Below are 13,243 nucleotides of genomic sequence, written 5' to 3'. Positions count from 1 at the left end.
TCTTTTGTCCATGGGATTCTCCAGGCAAAAATACTGGAGTGGGTTGCTATGACCTCCTCGAGGGGATCATCCTGACCCAGGGATCAAAACTGTGTCTCCTACATCTCCTGTGTTGGCAGGCAAATGCTTTACCACTAGGGCCACCTAGCCAATTCAATATAGAAAAATTCCAGAAACATCCTGTCTGCAAAACAGTAGCTAATGCTCCTGGCACAGACAGACATACAACTACACCAAGAATGACTGGATAACAACCTACTACGGTCTTGCATGAGGCAGAACCTACTCATTAAGGGTGTTACAGACATGATTTCATTTAGTTCTTATGACAATAGACATTTGCTGTTTCTTTCACTGCTGCTCCCCCAGTGACTAGAACAGGGCCTGGTACGTAGTAGCTGGGTAATAAACATGTAGGAAAAGGAAGCATAACTCATAGAATAATGGGCAAGAACATTAAAGATTCCAACATTAAGATTCCCAAAGGAAAAATGTAGAGGACCAATAAATGCTAATAATCAATGAAGTAGAAAGTAAAATAATATTTTCTATTAACACATAGACAAAGTTTTGTTGGTTTCATTTTTTAAATGGCAACCTATAGTTTTCTCCCCAGTCCGGAGGAGCCTGGTGGGCTGCCATCTATGGGGTTGCACAGAGTCAGACATGACTGAAGCGACTTAGCAGCAGCAGCAGCAGTGTGGAAAACAATTGCAGACATAGGTTACATGGGTATAAATTGGTACAGCCTCTCTGAGTGACAATTTGGCCATATTTATTATAGTTTTTTAAATATTCATAGTTTAACTACAAATTTCAGTGTTTGGGAATTAATCCTAAACATCAGAGTATTAGGAACAGAAGTTGAAGATTTTTATCACAACATTATTTAAAAGAGAAAAAGGTATAATCTAAATGTCCATTTCAGTTGTTAGATGTTAAATGGTAACACAAAATTTGGTACATTCATGTGATAAAATGTCATATAGCTGTTTAAAATCATGCTTTTAAAATACCATCTAATGACACAGGAAAATACACAAGTTACATCTGTATGATTCTGTGATGTCTATAACACTGTATCTATACACTGAAAAAACTTCAGGTGACTACACACATAACATAAAGAGGGGTTATCTCCGTATAACAGTATGGCTTTATTTCTTCAGCGGTCCTGAAGATGGATGCAAGGAGATGCTCTTTGGTTTTCCTGCCACAGACCTAGCCTGTAAAAGAACAAAATCTTGATTCTGGGAAATGTGCATGAGCCAAGAGAATTTACTATTAGCTGGCCTTGAGTAAGACACTAGTGAATTACTCAATTTTGATGGTTCATTCATTTATGCATGCATTCACTAGCTAGTAAGAACTTCCCGTATGCTTAGGGCTTGATAGCTACTGAATCTACAGCTGTTAATATATGAACAAGATCTCTGCCCTCATGGAGCTTACATGCTAATTTAACAACAGACAATAAACATGTAGTATCCACATTCTGCTTAGAGCTAATGACTCAAAGAAACCAAGGATGCTGATGTCATATTTACTTGGTTAACAGTGCCATGGAGTATTGCTCACTGGAGTTATGAAAAATGCAGAGTGAACTAAATAAGTTCCAGACCTGAATTGTCAGAATTCAGTTTCAAGCTATCTGGGACACCAATACCATTTTCCTAAAATTAACCTTGACTTTATGAATCAAGAAGTTCTCTCACACTTGGTTCTGATTTGTAGGCAGCAAAATTAAACGTCTTTCAAATGCATGAGTTCTTTTCTTTCATCTCCCATTCAGAGAAGTTACTTCAAAGTATAGTAGACAGAGTATGTCATGAAATACAATAGCATGAAGGTTGGATATGCCCAAATCTCCAGAAAAGTAAATTTTTTTTCTAAGTGGGAACTAAATTGTAAAGGTGAGTCATGTGGTGAGAAGATTCTAAATGAAGGTATAAACCATGACACACTTAATGAAATTGCTTCCAATAACCTGGATAAGAATGACTCACAAGGAAGATTTGCAACATTTTTTTACAAACTGGATCTATAATAAAGAGAGTCTATATCTCTCTGGACAGGGTATATTTTAAAATGGTTTTGAATCTATTCAAGTAATATGAGAAGATATGCAACCGGATATGAAGAGAGCTTGGCATTTCTCACCTCTTTCTAAGCAGGACAGTTGAATCTTATTGAATTTCCAACTGTTTCAGTATCAAACTCATGGACACTCACATAGCTGCCTAACATCTATGTGGTTGTAAAGCTAAATGATAACATGGTTCAGTTGTTCTCCCTTCCACCGATGAGACCAGCACTTGTCATTCGTTTTACCAAAGTGGCTCAATGTTGCTTCACACTGATTATCTAATAGCACCCACTATGAGGAACACATGTTTCCATGGGGACTCAGTGGTACAGAACCTGCCTGCCAATGAAGGAGATGCAGGTTCAATCCCTGGGTCAGGAAGATCCCCTGGAGAAGGAAATGTCAACCCACTCCAGTATTCTTGCCTGGGAAATCCCGTGGACAGAGGGGCCTGGCGGGCTACAGTCCTTTGATCACATAGCTTACAGCGTTGTTTACAGTGACTAAACAACACAACAATGGGGAGCTCAGCTCCAACTGGCCCCAAAATCATCTTCCACTGCTGATCCCCTGGACAGTTCACAAATGATTTAGACTGGGAATACAGATAAAATGAACTTGCGTTTACGTGTGAAGCATTTACTAGAAATTCAGGAAGTATAAAAGGAAAAACAAGCAAAATAAGATATTCAGAAGGCAGGTTCTATACGACAAAGATCTTCATTCCGAGTACTCTTTGGAAAATTCAAAGTGAGGAATAACATGAATATATAATCATCAATGTTAATTGCACCACAAAACATAATACAACTAATAATAAGTAACCTAATAAGTAACATACTGTTACTGATTAGTGAGTAAAGAAAAGTGTATTACTGTTGTGAAAACTCAGATTATGATACAACATAGACAGCAGGATTCCAAACAAATATACAATTAGAAAAAAATATGAGAAAGGGGTACATCAAAAATTTTACACTGGTCATCTCACAGAAGTAGAAGTGGGGCAATTGTAATTTTCTTCTGTTTGTATTATTTTGTAATAAAAATGACATAGTTCTCCTCTATGTGACTGAAATAATTATAGACCTAATTTGTCATTGAATAAAGCTCAATAGCACCCTAGTGGTATAAGTAGTTGAAGGAAACAATCTATATTAATATTAACAGGTAGGATAGTTTTGGCAATGGTCTGTGAATCACCACTGGTCTGTGATGAAGCATGCACAAGAAAATTAGAATAGGGGGTTATTTGATTTTTTTTTTTTCATAAAAATAAAAGTATTCACCTGAAAGGCTACTTGTAAACTTTTAGATGATTTCCTTCCTACTTTTTTTTGGGGGGGGGGAGGGTGTGCATGGTGGGGATTAATGTCCTTTCTTTTATGAAACGTTGGTGATAGTGATAGTAACTGAGTCTGCTTAATACCCTTACACAGCAAAATTAAAGGCAGACAACGCCTGTGTCAGCTTCCAAAGCTTAAGAACACTTTTACTAGTTCTAACAACTCAAAAGTGGGGACTAATTACCTCTTAAATCGTGCAGTTCTATTTATACACATTTTAATCAGAACAAGCTTGCAAACCTATCGTCCTCAGGCAGAGTATGCCCTGTAGATGAATTTTGTTTACCTAAAATCGGGAATTTTTCATACACACCCCTTCACTGGGCTCACATTTCCACAGGGCACCAAGATGCTGTAGTTGAAGACTGTTTCTTGGGTGGGCTTGGAGTCCCACTCCACTGTGCCACAGAGAGCTGTCTGGCTCACTCTGGTCACTTCTGGCAACTGCCTGGTCCTTGAGGGCGTTTCAATCTACTACTGTTTTAGGAAACAGACTAATGGCCTGTTTTCAGCAAAGAACATTAGGGGATTATGGAAGCCACATTCTGTTCAGTAGGATTGGAGAAAAACTAGCCCCAGTTCCTCCACGTAGCAACTTCTTGGATTGTGGTCCAAGAGCTTGGCATCACTGATCAGAGTTCTAGCAGTGGCCTTTCAGCTGTAGCCAGTAACCATGGCTGGAAAGCAAATCAAATACAAAAAAATAACCTTCAGCCTTTCCTTGTAGCCCTCCCTCCACCTCTGCCCTCCCACCATCCCTTGGGGCAATGCCTTATTTAAATATTTTCTTGCCTTGGCTTTCTCCTTCAGAATCACTTATACCATAAAAATAAAGCAAGAAAACACCAAGAATTTTAAACACCTCAGTCTGTAATGGGATTAGAGCATCTGTAAGGTGTAAAAAATGATTTCATTGTTTCCTATAAACCAGCTCCTTCCTCACCAGAAAGGGTCTCAGTCAAGATGTAGAAAGCAACTTTTTAAACAGCCTGTATTAAATCTGACAAACATCTGGTCAATCAAATTTACAGCAATACATAGGGTCTAATAAAGGTTTATTTCTTCTTGAAGAACAAATTTAAAGATTTTTTTTAAAGCTTTTATATATAAAAAGAAAACTAGACCTGCATTTTTGGCCCAGGCTGATTTCCAATGCTCTGTGCTTTGCCAAGCCCCCGCCACTAGGGTTGTTTCCTCCAGGCAGCAGCAAAGGAAGTACGTGCTCAGGCTTGCAGGCCAACAGTTCTCCTGTATCACCCAGCCTAGCTCAGGAGGGGCTAAGTTTGAAGCTAACTGTGGTCCCCAGTGGGACAGGGACCAAGGTTGCAATAGGGAGGCAAGGAGACCCAACCAGTCCATTCTGAAGGAGATCAGCCCTGGGATTTCTTTGGAAGGAATGATGCTAAAGCTGAAACTCCAGTACTTTGGCCACCTCATGCGAAGAGTTGACTCATTGGAAAAGACTCTGATGCTGGGAGGGATTGGGGGCAGGAGGAGAAGGGGATGACAGAGGATGAGATGGCTGGATGGCATCACTGACTCGATGGACGTGAGTCTGAGTGAACTCCGGGAGTTGGTGATGGACAGGGAGGCCTGGCGTGCTGCGATTCATGGGGTCGCAAAGAGTCGGACACGACTGAGCGACTGAACTGAACTGAACTGAACTGAAGGAAGCCAGACACCATTTTTCATTTTTGCTACTTTCTTGTCTGTGCCTAGGTGTTGAGGTTGGGGGATCATAGAACTGGGTGGAGCACAGAGGTAAGAGAAGGGAATGGAGAAGCAGGGAGGAGCTACCCAAGCCCCTCCCTTTATTCTCTTTTTTAATTCTCTCAAACCGGCAGCCCTTAGACACCAGGTCAGGACATGATTTGAGCTACTTAGAAGAAGGGATGGGCAGTGGTGCTAAGAATAAAACCCAGCTACCTCTTCAAACCATGAGTGATTCAGGTTACAGAACAGGACATCTACTCAGACACCATCCCTCCCTAGCCCTGCCACACCCTTGCCCCATGTGCTCATCTAACTCTTTAGTAGCCCTATTAGCTATAGCATAATGGAGACAATATTTTGAAAATATTAAACTATTTAGTTTTTCCCCTTAAGTGGGTTTCTCTCACCATCCATTAAATAAATGTGTTTCGTTGTTTCAAAGGCAGAGTGGATAGGTAAGAGTGTCTACCTCAGTGGACACTGGCCCCTGATGTAGCTAAGCCTGGGGCACCCAAATCAATTAGCTACAGAGGAGAGTAAATGTAGGAGATGATAAAGAGAAAGCCAGTAACAGACTGGATATTAGTACCATCCCCTTGATGGTCAAGGAAAAAATCCCATCCAGACCTTTCTGGATTCATAGTAGAAGAGTTAATATCTTCTAGATCTTCACTGCCTGATATTAGCCACCAGGGGCATGTAGCAATTTAAATTTAAATTAATTAAAATTAGATAAAGTTAGAAATTACAGCTCTTCAGTCACTATTATGGACAGAATTCTGTCCCCTCCCCCAAATCCATACATTTAAGTCCTAACCCTTAAAATCTCAGAATGTAACTACATTTGGAGATGAGATCTTTAAAGAGGCAATTAAGTTAAAATGCAGGCTTTAGGGTGAGTCTCAATTCGATCTAATTGGTGTCCTTATAAGAAGAGGAAATTAATATACACAGAGATATACAAGGGATGCGTGTGCACAAAGACCATAAGGACATAGAGCAAAAGGGCAACTACTGGAAAGCCAATGAGCGAGGCCCTGGAATGAAATCAACCCTACCAACACGTTGATCTCAGATTTACAGCATTCAGAACTGAGAGAAAATAAATTTCTGTTGTGTAAACCACTCTGTCTCTGGTATTTTACTTTGGAAGCCCTAGATAACTAATACAGTCACACTAGCCATATCTCAACAGCTACATGAAACTAGCAAGAAGTTCTACAATAGCACCATTCTGGAGCTAATGGCCACCAAAATCAAGTGAAAATAAAACTTCTCATGGCCCACCACTCCATCTCATTCATGATAACTCTTGTGATTTATTAGCAGCCTTGGTGTCTCTCCTTTTTGCGTCTCACGTTCAGTTCGAGCTCAGATAACCAAGCAGAGAACCAGGGAATGTGTAGCTCCTTCCTCCTGCCCGTGACAGATCTATTGCTCACTCCGTATGTAACGAGAGCCCTGTATCTACCTGAGTGTCACAGTGGTAGTGTCCACCATCACACACATATGCATACTTTAAGTCTAAGAAGAACTAATAATCCCCCACCCTCAATGGATACACACACACACAGTTGTAACTGTACTTACTTCTCTAAACCACATGAAGCACATGCACCAGAAGCTCCTGGTGTCTTCCCTGTATCCCCTCAGGCCACCCAGAGATAGTCAGCAGAATGTTCCCATACACATATCTTCCTGCTCTCTCTCTAGCCAAGGTGGTGGGTTCAGGACAGAAAAGAGACCTGAAGTGCTAAGAAACAGATGCTCAGGAGTGACCTTCAACTAACAAGAGACAGTAGTTATGGATAAAGAATGTTCTTGTCCCTCAAATGTCTCTTTATGAAGGATGGTCTACATAGCCTCTAATGACCCCTGACAGGACAAAGCTCCAGTTCCCCACAGTGCTGACCTACTTTACCACATCCCTCAATGGCTGCCTTTCCTGCCTCCAGTCCCCTCCAGCACAGCCGAGACCATTTTTCAGATGAACTACTTGCATTAAATCCTTGCCCTGAGGTCTACTTGGGGGATAACCCCAACTAAGACACCAGGAAAGACTTGGCAGCCTTTCCCACAATCTTGACAAACACAAAGGACAGGAACGTTAATTCACACACATATTTTAAATGTTTTTTGACAGCTTTAGACCTGAAGATCTAAGGGAAGTCTTGGTTACCACAGGCACCACTGGGTCCTTCTACTCAAGAAAGAAAAAAATCTAGAATTGCTTCTATAATACAATCTACAGGCTGCTTTGACCAAGGGTCTCACCTAGCCCCTTTTAGGATAACCAGAGAAATAGAAATAGGGTATCTCTAGAGACTAAACTGGACAGATCAATATCAATACACAGAAGACTAATTCTTCTGCAGGCTTGACATAGAAGTCTGCCATGGAACAGACTGCTATCTTTTTGACTCTCCACAACAAAATGTTGAAAGCCTTGATGACCATTGAAAGGACCCTTTTCCAGTGATAAATGCAGAGAAAAGAAGGTTCAGCAGGAAAAGAAGAATAAGAGGTAACTTTGCTGGCTCTGTAACAAATAGTTGCATTCATGATTTTGCTACAGCTCCAATTATATTACAACAAAAATGACTCTACCATTAATCGTGTAATATCCTCCTCTTACCACCTGCCCCCCACAAACAAAAAGTGTGAGTCTCAGTGGACAGTTTATTTACATCACATAAATATCCAGTGTATGACACGGGAGAAAGACAACAGTTCCTTTTAAGAAATTTGAACCTGGAAGTTAAGGAGAGTGGGCAAGTACCCAAAGACATCCAAATGCCATACAGTTTCCTCCTCTTTCTGAAAGCTGGCATCCGGTTCCCAACTGCACTCTTCCCAAGAGGCCCACTCCATGCACAAAGCCTCATTCATGCTAATAAGTCTCTTTACTGGTTCAACAAAACAGAAAGAACTTGAAAGCTTGATCTTAATATTTTCAGCCATATATTTTTTTTCTGAAACGGAGAAAGCAATCATCAGGTAGTAGGGAGCTCAGGGACAAACCTCCATGGCCACCATTTTTATTTCATGACAGCAGAATAAGCAAAGGAATTCTGAGAAACATGACACAAGGCTGTGAGCTCTACACAAGGCTCAATGGAGGCCCTGGACTCTCTCCATAGGTGTCGCTGTGGCCCTGTCCAGGGCTTAGTGGAATGTTGCCTATCTTTGAGAGAAAGGCAGCTAGGGAAGAAGAGTGAATACTTGAAAATTAATGATGTCAGTCTGTCTTCATATATCAAGCTAATTTGAAAGGGCTTTAATTTTCTTAAAGGATAAAAAAAGGTTTCTTTGCTAGATTAAACTTGCAATTGTCATTCATATATTGTTTATAAGGTAGTCATCTCTTTGCTCTGTATTTTTTTGTTTTTGATTTTGTATACTAGTTAGCAGTGAAGACTTGTCTGCGTGTATCAGAAGGAATAAAGAGAGAAACGTCCTTAACTGTCAGTTTTAATAAGAGGAGTCAACATGCCTCTATTCAGGTTAAATATTGTCCTGTCACATTTCAATAGAGTCAACAGATTTTTTTTAAAGAAAAGTCAAAAGCACTGTGTATGCAAAAAACCCTCCCTGTCATAGAATGTCAAAGCCCTTCTTTATCTGGGGGAGGGGCGTGGAGGTAGGACAGAAAAATCTTTTGTAAAATGTGAAAAATTACCACTCATAATTGGCGCTGACATAAAAAAGGGGGTTTTTTTTGTTAGAAAAACAAAGAAAATCTCTAATTTAATAATCACCTGCAAAGTGTTATTGTGATGGGAACAAAAAACACAATCAAAGTCATCTTTTTAAAGTAACTATAGTGTTTTTAAGCAATCACTGCACTTTACAGCAGCTCATACACATAAACCAATGATGTTCAAGAGTGGAAAAAAAGCTACTCCAAACTCCTCAAGGAAAGTTTCTGAATAACCACTGACAGGCTACAATAAGGAAATGTAAATGTTCAAAATAAAGCCAAGCAAGATTTTTTAACCTGAAACCTGTTCTTGTAAGCAGGAATCATTTAGGCTTAAGTTGCAAGAGAAAAACCATTCCTCTCAGGAGGCCTAACAGGGTTAAAGATACACCTTTTGGACGGATGCACTAGACAGAACCGGCACTATTTTGTGCACGTGTCCACGTGTGTTCAGTCGTGTCCGACTCTTTGGGACTCCAAGAACTATAGCCCGACAGGCTCGTCTGTCCGTGGAATTTTTCAGGCAAGAATATTGGAGTGGGTTAGGAGAGGATAACAATTAGTAAAATAAGCTAGCAGAATAAAGCCATTTCTCTGTTTCAAATGCCTGCTGATTTGTTAAAAATGTGAACCCTAGCTGGAGTTTTCAGGACTTGATTTTTTTTTTTATTTTCTGCAGAATCTATAATTTTAGAAATTATTCTAACTCCAAACAAATATTTCCATTTAATAATAAGCATCTCTACCAATTAGGTCAGTGTAAAACACTGTGTGCAGCCTTCTAGACTAAGTAATATTCAGAATAATCTCAAGTTTGATAAATCAAACCAAATGGGTTCCACTCTCCTAAAGATGAGGAAGAAGACTAACACAATTTCAACACTTACTTATGGTTTCACTACAACCTAGTTTTCCTTAGAACAGTCTCTTTACCAACCAAGGAAGATTAGAGTTGAGAACATCTATAGGGTTGGCCAAATTGTTCATTCAAGTTTTTCTATACAATGTAATGGAAAAACTAGAACAAACTTCTTGGTCAACCAAATATATCAAGTTCTCTAAATTAGCAATAAAATAAGCACATAGACAAACAAATTTTGCCTTCAAGTTAGGTGACCACGTATTCTGATTTGCCCAGGACAATCCCAGGTTGCTGCTGTTACCCATTTGTTTTAGAATTTGTTTTAGATTTTTGTCTTATTAATGAAGAATCATTAGTCACAACTGCATTAAAAAAAAAACACAAAAAAACAATCCAAGGTGGTTCTAGTAGAACTGTACTTTGTACTTCCAACTTCTGCCGTATTTTTTTTTTAACTTGCAAATGAAATGCATGTGCAATAATAGAATTCTCACATTAGATCATGGCTACATCTGAAAGATGACCACTCCTAGTCCATCTCTCTCTCCCAGACCCTTCCCAGGGGCAATTCATTCCTCTCTTTCAAGGACAACTTGCAGGGTACTCATTGATAAACACTTAGGAAGATCTAACTCCTCTGGTTTATGGTGGTGAGAGAAGTATCTGTCACTACTGTCTTTGCTGGATTCTTACATGCCATAGTCCATGACTGTAAGATGCACAAAGGCAGTGAAATCAGCAGGAAAACTGGAAAACTATAGCAGTCCTGTTATGGATCCTATAAGAGTAGCCTGTGTGCTTTGACTATTGAGTTTCCTCCTTCAGTGTATGGTGAGAACATATAACTACATATTTATTTGTTTAAGTATTTGAAAATACTTTTCTATTCTTCTGGAGAAGGAAATGGCAATCCACTCCAGTACTATTGCCTGGAAAATCCCATAGACAGAAGAGCCTGGTAGACTACAGTCTATGGGGTCGCAAAGAGTCCGACACGACTGAGCGACTTCTCTTTCACTTTCACTTTTCTATCTTAAGCCAGCAGTAAGTTAAAAACCACAAAAGATACATATTTAAAGACAACCTAAAGTTTGAATTTCTGCTTCTTAAAAAAGCTCATGAGAGCTTATAACTTTCACAATGTATGTGTTAACATTTACCATCCACCGTGCAGGGATCATAGTGGTATCACTGATCACAAGTAAAGCAAAAAACAAAACTGCTAATGAGGTACTGTATTCTATTTACAACATGAGGGGTTATTCAAAGAACACTATTCCAAATAATGATGATAAAGTCTGTAAAGCTATAGAAAGTGCAGTTGCATACCACTCTACCAACAACCATGGCTTTTCATTTACATCAAATGACTCATTTTTAATTTCACTCATATGAGATTTTAGTTGAAATAGTTGTTAAATTTACATTTCATATACTCAAAATACAGTAATTGAAGTACAAAGACTTTTTTACTAAACTGATGCAAAATTAACTTTAAAAAAAAACTTTACCATGACTATGATTTTTCTGTCCTTGCTGTTCATCATTATTGTCAGTTGGGTTTTAGATTTGAAATTTTGAAGAACTACCTTAAAAATCAACCTATTTGGCCTCTTTCCTGGCTGGAACCATGGAGGCTGAAGAAGAGAAGAAAGAGGCTTCTGCTGTGCCAGAAACAGCAGAAGGATTTCACAGAGCACCTGAGATCAAGCATCTGAGCAGAAGTTTGCCCCAAAGATGCTTCAAAAGGCAAGGAGGAAGCTTATCCATGAAAAAGCTAAGCATTATCACAAGGAATATATACAGGCAGATATACAGAACTGAGAATTCAGGCTAGGATGGCAAGAAAAGTCAGCAACTTCTATGTGTCTGGAGAACCCAAATTGGCATTTGTCATCAGGATCAGAGCTATCAGTGGTCTGAGCCCAAAGGTCTGAAAAAGTTGCGGCTTCTCTGCCTCTGTCAGATTTTCAGTGGCACCTTTTTGAAGTTCAACAAGGCTTCAATTAACATGCTGAGAACTGTGGAGCTACACATTGCATTCAGATTCAGACTCAGATCAGTCACTCAGTCGTGTCCGACTCTTTGCGACCCCATGAATCGCAGCACGCCAGGCCTCCCTGTCCATCACCAACTCCAGAGTTCACCCAGACTCACGTCCATCGAGTCAGTGATGCCATCCAGCCATCTCATCCTCTGTCGTCCCCTTCTCCTCTTGCCCCCAATCCCTCCCAGCATCAGAGTCTTTTCCAATGAGTAAACTCTTGGCATGAGGTGGCCAAAGTACTGGAGTTTCAGCTTTGGCATCGTTCCTTCCAAAGAAATCCCAGGGCTGATCTTCTTCAGAATGGACTGGTTGGATCTCCTTGCAGTCCAAGGGACTCTCAAGAGTCTTCTCCAACACCACAGTTCAAAAGCATCAATTCTTCGGCGCTCAGCCTTCTTCACAGTCCAACTCTCACATCCATACATGATCACAGGAAAAACCATACATAGCCTTGACTAGACGGACCTTTGTTGGCAAAGGAATGTCTCTGCTTTTGAATATGCTATCTAGGTTGGTCATAACTTTCCTTCCAAGGAGTAAGCGTCTTTTAATTTCAGGGCTGCAGTCACCATCTGCAGTGATTTTGGAGCCCAGAAAAATAAAGTCTGACACTGTTTCCACTGTTTCCCCAACTATTTCCCATGAAGTGATGGGACCGGATGCCATGATCTTCATTTTCTAAATGTTGAGTTTTAAGCCAACTTTTTCACTCTCCACTTTCACTTTCATCAAGAGGCTTTTGAGTTCCTCTTCACTTTCTGCCATAAGGGTGGTGTCATCTGCATATCTGAGGTTATTGATATTTCTCCCAGCAATCTTGATTCCAGCTTGTACCTGAAGTCAGTAAATGAACTGGTCTACAAGCATGGTTATGGCAAAATCAACAAGAAGTGAACTGCCCTGACAGATAACACGTTGACTGTTCGATCTCAGTAAATATGGCATCCTCTGCACAGAGGATCTGATTCATGAGATCTAAACTGCGGGAAAATGTTTCAAAGGAGCAAACAACTTCCTGTGGCTTTTCACATTATCTTCTCCACAAGGTGGAGTGAAGAGAAAGATCACTCATTTTGTAAAAGATGGAGATGTTGGCAACAGGGAAGATCAGATCAACAGCCTTATTAGAAGGAAGAACTGAAGTATCTACCATGATTATTTTTATAACCTGGTCAGTTCATAAACAGTGACTGCTTTCAAATTGAAAAAAAAAAAAAAAGATTTGCTTTACAATGGTATTAATTTTGTAAATAAATGAGTTCTCTAGATTTTGATTACATTTTGCTCAAAATCACTTAGAAAATTTTAATCAAGTAGAGAACAAATGAATACTTAAAAAAACCAACTATAGTATGAAGAATTCAGTGAATGACAATTACTGGAAATAAAATTTACATGTAAGAACACATTAAATTTATCCCCCCAATAAGCAAGAACGAAGTTTAAACATATTAAATGATGAGAGCACAAATAATGTGAAAGATTTTAA

General features: G+C 39.6%; 1 pseudogene; it reads left to right on the top strand.

The window, feature by feature from the left end:
- The first annotated feature begins 11,432 nt into the window (after positions 1-11,432).
- LOC129632528 (60S ribosomal protein L7-like) lies at positions 11,433-12,895 on the top strand (annotated as a pseudogene).
- Positions 12,896-13,243: the final 348 nt, after the last annotated feature.

Source organism: Bubalus kerabau, chromosome 17 (genome assembly GCF_029407905.1).
Source record: "Bubalus kerabau isolate K-KA32 ecotype Philippines breed swamp buffalo chromosome 17, PCC_UOA_SB_1v2, whole genome shotgun sequence".
NCBI classification, from domain to species: domain Eukaryota; kingdom Metazoa; phylum Chordata; class Mammalia; order Artiodactyla; family Bovidae; genus Bubalus; species Bubalus kerabau.
The sequence above is the reverse complement of the archived record's forward strand: the minus strand, read 5'-3'. Positions and strand labels throughout refer to the sequence as shown.